This window comes from Phyllobates terribilis, unplaced genomic scaffold (assembly GCF_046119375.1).
Source record: "Phyllobates terribilis strain yellow unplaced genomic scaffold, ASM4611937v1 Scaffold_2__4_contigs__length_985480577, whole genome shotgun sequence".
NCBI lineage: Eukaryota > Metazoa > Chordata > Amphibia > Anura > Dendrobatidae > Phyllobates > Phyllobates terribilis.
The window spans coordinates 188,929,904-188,942,283 of NW_027362762.1; positions in this window are offsets into that span (position 1 = coordinate 188,929,904).

Here is a 12,380-nt window from a genome sequence, read left to right on the forward strand (position 1 = left end):
TGCCTGATGAAGAGACCTGAGTCTCGAAAGCTTGCAACTTGTTACCATCTTTTCAGTTATTCATTAAAAGGTATAAACCACTGAGGACTCTCAAATCTAAATATTTTTCTATCTACTGGCTAACACGGTACAAAAATATATATTTTCCCTGTACATGCGCCTCAATAGTTTTGAAAAGTAAGAAAACAAAAGTCTAAAACATAACAAATGTGGTGCTAGACATGTATCTTGTCATTGTAGTGAGTGTTAAGACTTGTTCCCTTGAGAAGACTATACACAGAGTACAGATCCTTAAACTCTTCAGAGGTTGTTTTAAAGAGTAAACATTTTATTTTTTTTCTCATAAGTCAACAGTACACTTGAAAATAAGAAAACTTTGTGATATAGAAATTACATTATTTCTTATTAGAAATATTATAAATTAGAGAAATATGCTTTCTCCTCCTGGATTGATCATTCATGAGTAAAATCTGTTTTTAGTGAAGACAAATTTCCCCATTAGTAAAATAGGAGGTTTCAGTTGTTACTGCTAAGACTCTGTGGGGAGGATCTAAGTCGGGTGCACAAACTTTTCTGGACCAAGGGCCGCATGGTCAGATTGAATCACTTCCAAGGGACACAATGAAACCTAAAGCGGTATTAGGATTTCTGACATTTATAAAATATTGTAATTAAATGCAATAGTAGAAAGGGATATACAGATAAATCTGCTGCGCTGCTGGTCAAGAATATATCCAATGGAGTTAATGGCGTTGAACAAAAGAGCAATTTTATTAATCAACGTGCTTCAAAGTTGAACAAACTTCTTCATCAGGAGAAAAACACAATGGGCTCATTGTGTTTTTTTTTTCCTGATGAAGGGAGTTTGCTCAACTCTGAGGCACGTTAATTAATAAAACTGCTCTTTGTTCAACACCATTAACTCCATTGGATATCATCTTGACCAGCAGCGCAGCATATTTGTCTCTGTATCCCTTTCTACTATTGCATTTTTACTGCTTGTTTTATTCCAGCATATGGAGCAGCAGCCGCTGGTATCTATATCTGCATAGGAGTTGTGCCTGACACAACTCAGCCAGGTAAGCAATACCATGCTATCTACAACGTTTATTGCCCGGGTCATGCCCTATTGTGGTCTTTTTGTCATTTTTTAGCTATACGAAATGCTATGTCAGATTTATGCAATTTATAGGACTCCTACATCTCACGAAAATAAGGAGCCACCTTCTCGCTTGCATGCAGGGTAGAAAGGCAGAGAACAAGCAAAGTGTTGACCTTACAGTACTTACAGAAGCACTCATCAAAATTTTTATTCTTTTAATATATTGCAGCCATCATATTATATAGCACTGTGTACTTACAGTTGGTGATTTTGACTTTCTACCCAGTTAATTCTGTTTTCCATTAGTTCTATGACATGATATGATTTAAGTAAAGCTGTCACCAGTTTTGTAATAGTTTGAGTTGATATATCACCTTATTCAATGCCTGTGCTGCATTCAATAAATGCTTATATAAACTCCCTTACTCTCCCTGTATACACCCCAAAAACCTTTTTATGTTCTCCTGCGCTGTGTCCAAATCTGGTCGGTCCGGTCCAATGGGCGTGGTTTCAGGCCTCTCAATCCCTCAACCCGTCCTCCTTCTTTAGCGAACGTGGAAGACGCCTTGCGTCATCAACATTGCCGGGCGAAATCTCGCGTTTGCACACATAAGTTGCTGCTTTCGCCTGCGCTCTATGCTTTGCTGTACTGCGGGCACATGTGCACTTATGTTTTCGGCTCTACCCTCAGTAGGGCAAAGCATGGTGCGCAGGTGCAAGATTTCGCCTGGCAATGTGGTTGACGCGAGGCATCAGCCACGTCAATTAAGAGGACGGCGAACAGCAGCCGGGGGTAGGGATGGAGAGGCCCAAAACCATGCCCATCGGACCGACCGGATTACCATACAGTGCGGGAAAACATAAAAAGGTTTTCGAGGTGTATACAGGACTTGTCTGGGTTATATAAGCATTTATGGAATGCCGCACAGGCAATGAATAAGGTGTAAGTTTTAGTTGATATGACAAACCTGGTGGCAGGTTCACTTTAAAAACTGACAAGCTGAATCCTTCTAAGCTCTGTAGAAACATGAAGTTTTTTCCCTGCATGAGCAAAAAGCAATTTGAAGTACACAGCGCTCTATAATATGATTGCTGTATATAAATGGGATAAAAACAATGGAAATGCTTCTTTAATGTGAGTTGCTAAAAGGTGTTTCAATCCTCTCATAAAACTACATTGAACAGTGTTACACAAGGGTTAGAAAACCCACATTCTGCTAATATTTGTGAGTTCCAAAGAGGAGCAGGATGGTGAAACATAGATGGTTATATATTCTTGCTCTGCACTACTCAATAGCTCTTCTCTCTTGCAAAGAATTTATATATCAGAAGCCAGCAGATAGATAAGCATGTCTATGGCCTGATGGTTCGAGTCTGCACAGAATAGTACCGTGGTCCACATATGGCCACCCAAGCCACAAGTGCTCCCGTTTTCTAGAGGCAACTCCTTTTATATTAAAGTTCAATTGAATGAATAAACAAAAACCAATTGTTGGGTTTAACAGGTTGTGATGTTTGTTAGGAGTTACTAAAAAAAACTTTTATTAAAAAACAGATAACCAACTTTAATTATTAAATAACTATCAGAATCAGCGAGTGACCAAATCCACCCGGCATAAGCCGGGCGATTATCCACACCCCAAGGCTCAAAGAGGCTTGGACCCACCACAACCACTTCTCTATTAAATTTTGAAACTCCAGATTAAAAATGTCCAATCTAATATCAGAAAAATTATTCTTTGTTTCTGTAAAAACCCTTCCAGATCCACATGCCTAAAAGGAAAACTACTAGTGATGAGTGCGTATGTTCTGTTAACCCTTTCGGCGGGCATGCTCCAGTGCTTGCCAAGTATCTTCAGCGTGCTTGGGCGTTATGTTTGAAATCATGCGCACGGAGTGGCTCAAACATAACACCCGAGCCCGCTGAAGATACTCGGAAAACACCCGAGCATGCTCCTAAATCTCCAGTAACGAGCATGCTCGCTCATCACTAAAAACTACCCATCATGGGAAGGAATTTCACCATGTGTCTAACTCTTTTTCAAAATTTTTTTCCATGAAGAAAAATCCATTTGATGTCCAGACGAGCCTTGGGACTATTTCAGAAAAAAACAAATGTAGTGTTTGGAAACTGGCAATGAAATAGGGATGACAATGTCCTTTTTCATTGCCCATAATAGATCCAAATATCTATATTTGCCCAGGTAATTAACTACTACATGAAGAATCACTAAATTTGGGGATGGTAATAATTGAGCTAACTCCTTTAATTCTTCCCAAGATACCAACATAAACCTCTTTTACCGCACTAGAAAATATTCACATCAGAAAGATCAAATGATAGATTTTCGGAATAGCTTCTCCCTTGCTGCTCTTTTCTGGGCCCAGAAGATGGAGTGGCCAACTATCTTTACAACTAAAGGACCTAGAAAGAACATTTAACCTAATGTCAGAAACTCAGGCCTTATATATATTCTAAATCTATTTGATTCCCAACGGCCAATCCTTTTGATGATTCTGTCCTCTAGGCCTAATCTAGCCTCAATAGCTGCTCCTATTCTGAACGAATGAGATGACATTTTGAAATCACCCAGATTCAGTTGTACTAAGCATTTTTTTCAAAACTGAATTAAATTTAGTTAATGAAGAAAAATCTTTATGGATTAAAAAAGGGCCATTTGTTGAAGACCTAACTCTCAACCAATTTTTTAAATTCATGACTGGGCATATTGGAGAATCAGGGATCCTATTCCGCTTAATTCTGCAGTTAATTCGGGTGCTTACCGAGTATCTTCGGCGTGCACGTATATTATGTTAGAGTCCCTGTGTCTGCATGATTTACAGCTGTAAGACAGGGAATCCTCACATGTTGAGGCTAACAAACAGGCAATCCCTGCATGTCTTGAGGCTGTCTTACAGCTGTAAATCATGCAGATGAAGTGACTAGAACATACAGTTGTGTTCAAAAGTTTACATACCCCGGCAGAATTTTTCCTTTCTTGGCCTTGTTTCAGAGAATGTGAATGATAACAAAAAAACTTTATCCACCCATGGTTATTGGTTGGGTGAAGCCATTTATTGTCAAACTACTGTGTTTTCTCTTTTTAAATCTTAATGACAACCAAAAGCATCTTAATGACCCTGATCGAAAGTTCACATACCCAGGTGATTTTGGCCTGATAAGATGCACAGAATTTGACACAAATGGGTTTGAATGGCTACTAAAGGTAACGTCCTCACCTGTGACCTGTTTGCTTGTAATCAGTGTGTGTGAATAAAAGCTGAGTGAGTTTCTGGGATCCTAACAGACTCTTGCATCTTTCTTCCAGCCACTGACGTTTCTGGATTGTGAGTCATGGGGAAAGCAAAAGAATTGTCAACTGATCTATGGGAAAAGGTAGTTGAACTGTATAATACAGGACTGAGATACAAAAAAAAATCAAAGAATTGATAATGCCAGTCAACATCGTTGACTTTGGCTATGTAATTTACCATGCAAATAGACAGCATGTCTGAAACTCTTAACACGTCAGGATGACGATCAGAATGTTAGATATAGATATTAAAAGTAAAATACACCTGTAGTTTGTGTGCCAAATAGGCAGAATTCAAAAAATAAAATAACATTCCCAATGGGATTTGAACCGAGCCATTGTAGATTCAGAGGCTGATGCCTTACCATTGAGCTATCCAGTCAAGTGATAATGACTGGGAGCTTTTCTTGTCTCATGAGATCAACCATGAAAATACTCAGGGTGACTAAAAGTCATTGTGATTCTGATGTTTAAAGAAAGTCTCGCACACATCAAAATCAAACATCATTTGAATTTGGCTTAAGGGAGGTATTTCTGAAATTCCAATCAGTTTCAGACAAGGTTTGCACTGAAAATCATAGAACGCTTAGCTTTCCTCAACTGAGTTTATAGCTCAGTGGTTAGTGCACTGGCTTCTACACGTAGAGTTTTGGGTTCAAGTCCCATCAGCGAACAGTGAATATTTTTTTATTATTATTACAGTTGTAAAAGTCTCTTGTCTGGATCACTTGTCAAAATCAGTTCTCAGACAGGGTATTTAGCCTCAAACTGACATCATTCTGATGTTTGATATCTGATCATGTCCTAAAATGGACACTGTACTCACTCAACCATACTGTGGATTCTCTCATCCAAGAGAATTGGGTAGATTATGCTAATGACACTCCAAGTTTGCTCAAAGTGTCAACTTAGTGTGATCCAATTCTCTCTGATTAGATAATCAGAGCACACTGTGAGGAGAAGATGGAGAACAAAATTTATCTATTGTGTCAGTACGTGGAAATCAGACTGCACTCAGATGACCGATTCTGTCAGTGACAAAAATTAGGCATCGGCAGTGCCCCATTGAATAACATTGCTCCAAGTGCTATCCGATAAAAAAAATCGAATAGCACTCGTCCGATTTATATGCTCGTTTGAGCGAGCCCTTACGTGACAATACGCATCGCCGAGGAGCAGACTACTAGGTCTTAGGTGAAGTATATCTGCTCTGGAGAGACCCCAGAGCATAATAATGAAGAATCCATTCACATAATTTCATGCAAAGCAAATTTCCTGGAGCAAACTGCTGAATTAGAATTTCAGCAGAATCAGTCATCTCTATTACAAGGGATGTCCACTACTCGAACAACCCTTTTTCAATTGCCATATTCCCCCATATAAAATACTTACCCCCGATGCCTGCGTCATTGCATTGTTATGTCACGTGACCCTGCAGCCTATCAGTGTTTGCTTTACTCTCACTTCGTTCGGACGAAACTGACATTTGGAAGAAGTAAAAGCATAAAAGCAGCTGCTCTCTGACTTGGGGCTGAGACGCCCGTTAATAATCAGACAATTGCTATCTGTTATTTTGACACATAGCACTTTCCCCATGTTATCCAATGTGTCAGTGCACATGTCCAAACTCGCAGTATGCCAGAGTTTGATCTGATATTTGGATCGCACTCGGCCATGCAAGTCAATGAGTGCGTTGAAAACATCAGACGGCACTCGGATGACATCTGGCTGCAGTCCGATTTGCATGGCCTGACACAATGGAGAAGATAAAGTTTTTTCTCTATCTTTTCCATATCCCAAAAAATCAGATCAAACTCTGATCGCAGTGTGATTAGGATAATTGATCATATTTTCTCGGATGAGAAAAAAAACACTCGTCTGCACCTAGCCTTGCTCTCAATGTCCATTACGTCCAAAGGAAGTGAGAATAAAGTGGCCGTTGATTGGCTGCAGGACTCATGTGACATTGTTATGAGACCCAAAGTCGCTAAAACAGTGAGGTGAAAAGAGGTCCGAGTAGCAGATAGAATGACTGAGGGAATCTCTCTACCATGCCAGAGCTGATCACTCATGAGTGTGACAAGCATGGCAGCAGGCACGGCTAGATATAGATTTTCACATATCTGTGTATTGCGAATTGAGTATGGACCGTGATGCCTGGGTAGCCGCAAACTTGACAGCTTTATATATACCTACGAGTTCGGGTCTGGAGAATCACAGCCGATCCTCGCACTGCAGCCCGTACTCAGTCAGCGAAACACAAATATGTGAATCTGACTAAAACCTGGGACGATGGGAGTGGTTAAGACCAGTGGGGGTCTGACATTTAATGGGGCTAATCTTCATGTAGCTATCTGCCACACTGTCAATGAGGAAGCCTCTTTAAAAAAAAAAAAAAAAAAAAAGCGGATTTCCCATTGAAAACAATGGGAGGCAGTTTGTGGCTGTATTTCACATGGACTTTGTCAAAAACATGCATGAAATTTCCACCATACCCTAACTTTTTTGTGGTGCATGCTTCTACAGCTGACATTTCTGGTATATACATGTGTGTGTATATATACACCAATAAACATATGCATATATATCCACACATTATACACACACTGCACGTATACATTACATAAACTGCAGATAGACAAACTGCACACACTTAGACAGTACATATACTGAATGCACATATACAGTATGTACACACTTCACACAGACAGTGTATACACCCAAAATCTATGCAGAATATATACATAGTGCACACACAAATACAGTACATATACAGAGTAAATATATACATACAGTATATATACACAGTGCACACACAGATACAGTATACACACATATACAGTACATATACACACACCATACACATACAGTACATATACGGTATATACACACTAGACAGATACAGTAGACACAGTTTATACACACTGCATACATGTTTACACACAGTATACACACACTGCGCGCACACACAGTATATATACACACACTACACATACAGTATACACACACTACACATAGTCCCGCACACAGTGTGTGTGTGTATATATATATATACATATATATATATATATATATATATACACATACACATACACAAAGTACATATGCAGTATATACACACTGTAGACAGATACAGTAGACACAATTTATACACGGCATTCAGTAGTGTTCAAAATAATAGCAGTGTGTTCAAAAACATGAGTTAAGTACAAACTCTTTATATTAGTTTTTATTTCCATGCATTGGGAACATTGCACACTGTTTTCTAATTCAAACCATGAAGAGAAATGTATAGAATTGTTAACTACTTCACAGAAAATAACCAAAAATGAACATTGGGCTGTTCTAAAAAAAAAAAAAAATAGCAGTGTGTGCATTTGTCTTTACAAACTCACAATATGTACTCTTTTTTGAGCATTTAGCATTCCTGTGGATCACTAACCTAATATTTAGTTGTATACCCACAGATTTTTTAGAACTGCTTCACATCTATGTTGAATAGAGTCAACCAACTTCTGGCACCTGTCAACTGTTATTCCAGCCCAGGATGCTTTGACTACATCCCACAATTTTTTGGCATTGCCTCAGAAACTGCATTTTTGATGTCTCCTCACAAGTGGTCTATCAGATTCAGGTCCAATTGGGCTGGCCACTCCATAACCTCAATTTTGTTGGACTGAAACCAAGATTTTGCTTGTTTACTGATGTGCTTAGGGTCGTTGTCTTGTTGAAACACCTCTTTCAAGGGCATATCCTCTTCAGCATAAGGCAATATGACCTCTTCAAGTATATGCAAACTGGTCCATGATCCCTAGTATGCGGTAAATATGTCCGACGCCATAGTAAGAGAAACATGCCCATATCATGTTGCGTTTACCACCATGCTTCACTGTCTTCAGAGTGTGCTGTGGCTTGAATGCAGAGTTTGGGGTCGTCTGACGACCTGCCTGCGGCCCTTGGACCCAAAAAGAACAATTTTACTTTCATCAGTCCACAAAATGTTTCTCCATTTCTCTTTAGGCCAGTTGATGTGTTCTTTGACAAATTGTATTCGCTTCAGAACGTCTTCGATCCATTTGTATGGTAGTCTTCCATTTTCTTCCACGTCTCTCTGGTTTTGCTTTCCATTTTAATTAAAGCATTGGAGATCATTTTAGCTGAACAGCCTATCATTGTCTGCACTTCTTTATAAGTTTTACCCTCTCCAATCAACTTTTTAATCAAAGTACGCTGTTCTTCTGAAAAATGTCTCAAAGACCCATATTTCTCAGGCTTTCAAGGAGAAATACATGTACAACATGTGCTGGCTTCACCCTTCAATAAGGGCCACTTGATTCACACCTGTTTCTTCACAAAATGATTGACCTCACTAATTGAACTCCACACTGCTATTATTTTGAACACACCCCTTTCAATTAATTATTCAAATACAAAGACTCAAAAACATGCAGATCATGAATGCGGAGTCTGTTGGTTTTCTTAGAATCTAAAGAATAGTGTATATTCGCGCTAAGCTAATCGTCTACTGAGTAGAGACAGGAAAAAGAGCATACAATGGATGTTTTTATTGGTATAGACTAGGAACTCGTGTGGCGTGTTTTACTCTTGAATTGAAATTAGTTATCCCCTCATCAAAACACTACAGTTAAAAATCTGGCGCAAACCTTTGGGTTAGTGTGTTAAGATGTTTGGGCAGTGTAGCAGTGTATGTATCTTAGATGGAAATAACCTAATGTTTTAGTCCCATAAATTGATGCTGTAATAACAAGAGGATCACACTTAATTTTTAGATATTGTATAACAAGGATTAAATAGTCCCACTCCTTAAGGTTGCATGTGTCCCTCTAGAAGAAATGATGGTTTGGGAAGGCTTAGTCACATGCGTAGTAGTGGAGTAAGTGGTGTGGAATAGCCTTTAGTATTAGAAATAGGGCTTATCAATAATCACCGTTTATATCATTGACTCTCTACATGGATATTAAGTGCACTGAAATGGTCTTGATGAAGAGGATTTATCTCTTAGAGCTTGTTCCTATATTCCTCGATCTTCCTTCTGTGGCATCCCGGGCAGGGCTGCCACCAGGAATTTCAAGCCCCCATAGTGGCAAAATTTTCAGGCCCCCTTGAGACTCTGCCCAGGCTCCACCCCAGCTCCGCCTCCAACACCTTCTACAGTCCCACCGCCCAATCTTGGAAAAACTCCACTTCTGCACCAAGTCCTTTCCAATCACACATTACCAGTTCCCATTGAACACCAGATCACACACATAGCCATCAGCTTTTGTTTTGGCCAAAAGATTTTTAAAGCCGCCACCACGATAAGGTAGACTCTTCAGGCCGGACCCTACTCTACTCTAACCTATTAAACATTTCTTAAAATATCCAATACTCTCTTTAGGTATATTTTTATTTATTTGTCTTTAAGGGAATGTGTCATATACATTTTTTTAAACTGACCAATAATACTACATACAAGGATCAAATACCACCACACTATGACCAGACCACATATTACCACCACATAGTGACCGAATAATACCACATACAAGGGACAAAATCCGCCACACCATGACCAGACCACATATTACCACCACATAGTGACCGAATACTACAATACTGATCATTAATAAAAAAAAAAAACACAATACTAATATTACCATAAGTGCCATTATACACGGGAGCTCTGTACATGGTATACAGTGTATAATGTAAGTATTTGGTAATATAGTGATCACCAGTGACATTATACACAGGAGCTCTATATATAGTGTCAGTGCACAGGTAATACAGTGATTGATCACCAGTGACATTATACATAGGAGCTCTGTATATAGTGTACAGGTAATACAGTGATCACCAGTGGCATTATACATAGGAGCCCTGTACATAGTGTATAGTGTCAGTGTACAGATAACACACTGACTCACCGATGACGTCTCTAGATGAAGTCCTTCATCTTCGCTTTTCTCCTTCATCCAGCACAGACCGCCTTCACTTCTTCCAGCCAGGACTCGCCTCTGCATAAAATAAGTTATCTAGAGCACATTCCCCAACTTTTACATTACACAGCTCAATACAGACATGCACCCACCATTAATATATAATTAGTCATTATGCAGCCCACCATTCCAAATATAAATTGTAATCCGCAACTGTGCCCTCATTAACTGTAAACAGCCACTTCCCCACCTAATAAATATTTAAATTAATTTGAACCTGTACTCTTTCCCCCAATTCATTACAAGTCACACTCCTGCATCAATGCCCCCTACTCTGTACCTCCTGCTCCCCCGATTCATTATAGTTACATGCACCCTCTGCCCCAATTCATTGTCATGTCCGTGCTCTCCCCATCCCCACCCACTATTCATCATCATTTACTTTCCCCCACTCCCAAATCATCATGTGCTCTCCCCACTCCCATCTCCCAATTCACCATTTGCTCTCCCCACCCTCCACTCCCAATTCTCCATGTGCTCACCCCCCACTCCCAATTTGCCATGTGCTCTTCCCACCCCCCCACTCCCAATTCCCCATGTGCGCTTCCCACTCTCCATGTGCTCATCCTCCCACTCCCATTTAATTAATTCTATTTAAAAAAATAAAGTCATACTTACCTCTCATACGATCCCTGCAGCAGTCTGCAGCATCCTGGTTCTCCTAGGGTCCCTGCACCGAGGAGAGGTATGCGGTTGGGTTTTCCTGACTTCTGGTCAGGTGACGTCACGTACGCGCTGTCCCCTGTCCAGAAGTCAGGAGAAGTATGAAGGAGCTGCTAGAGCTGCGCAGCTCCTTTATGGAACTCAGTGCCGAGGTGTACAGCATGGGGCCCCGTGAGCAGAAGCACAAGAGGGGGCCCCGACTGGGCCCGGGCCCTCCTCTGTACTGCTGCTCATGGGGCCCCATACAGCAGTAAGAGCAGTAATGCCCTGATGGCGGCCCTGATCCCGGGTGTACAGGGAGTGAAGATGAATGCTTAAATACCACTGACAGGTAAGTAGTCTGAGTGCAGACGGTTGCAGAAGATGTATGGAATGCTGTCCCGACCGGAGACAGGCGGTCCGTGCGGCTCTTCTGATGATCAACACGCGAATGTTAGATGCTAACAGGACCCTTGTGACGTCAGGTCACATGTTGCATACCGGTACAGATCTCAAAGAGGACCAATATTATCCGTCGCGTTTCGGAAATCGTTTGGTGTCCTTCAACAGGGATGGTCCTAGGTTGTCAAATGCTCCTTTATATACAATGGATAATGTCATTCAGGTGTCAATCAGGTGTCAGTCATTGAATGCAAACAGCTCCACTTCGCTGTTCAGACCTCTTGGTCTTAAGGTGTCTCATTTAAATATCCTGCTGCTTTCTGCACGGGGCATTTGTTTTATATAAAATTTCCCTGGCGCCAATGTTTGTGGATAATTTGAATACCTATTACCTGTATGCCTTCTGCCAAGCCCCCATGTTTTTCCAAAAAGTGCTTTGAAAGGGGGTGACCTTCAAACTTATTTTTAATGTTGCACAGATGTTCGATAATTATTTTATTCATAGGATGTTCACGCTTTTTTATCCCCAATGATCTTCTCTATTAGGGTGTCATAGTGGCGTTTAACGATTTTCCTCAGAATGTGTGTATTTGAATTAAATTGGGTAATAGGTACATCTAGGGTGTCCACATTTAGTTTTTAGTTTTTTTATTGTTACAAAGGAGATCTGTAAGTGGTATCTTTTCAACACTCTCTTTTGCATCCATAGGAAGCTGCTTGTCATATCCTTTATTAACAAATTTATTAGTTAGAATATTTTTTTCTTCTTCAAAGTCATGAGGTTTAGAACAATTGCGATGTAACCTCATAAATTGACTACGGGGCACATTCAAAAGCCAACTTGGTAGGTGGCAGCTGTCAATTGAAATGTAACTGTTAGAGTCGGTGGGTTTGGTATAAGTGCGAGTACATATTTGGCCT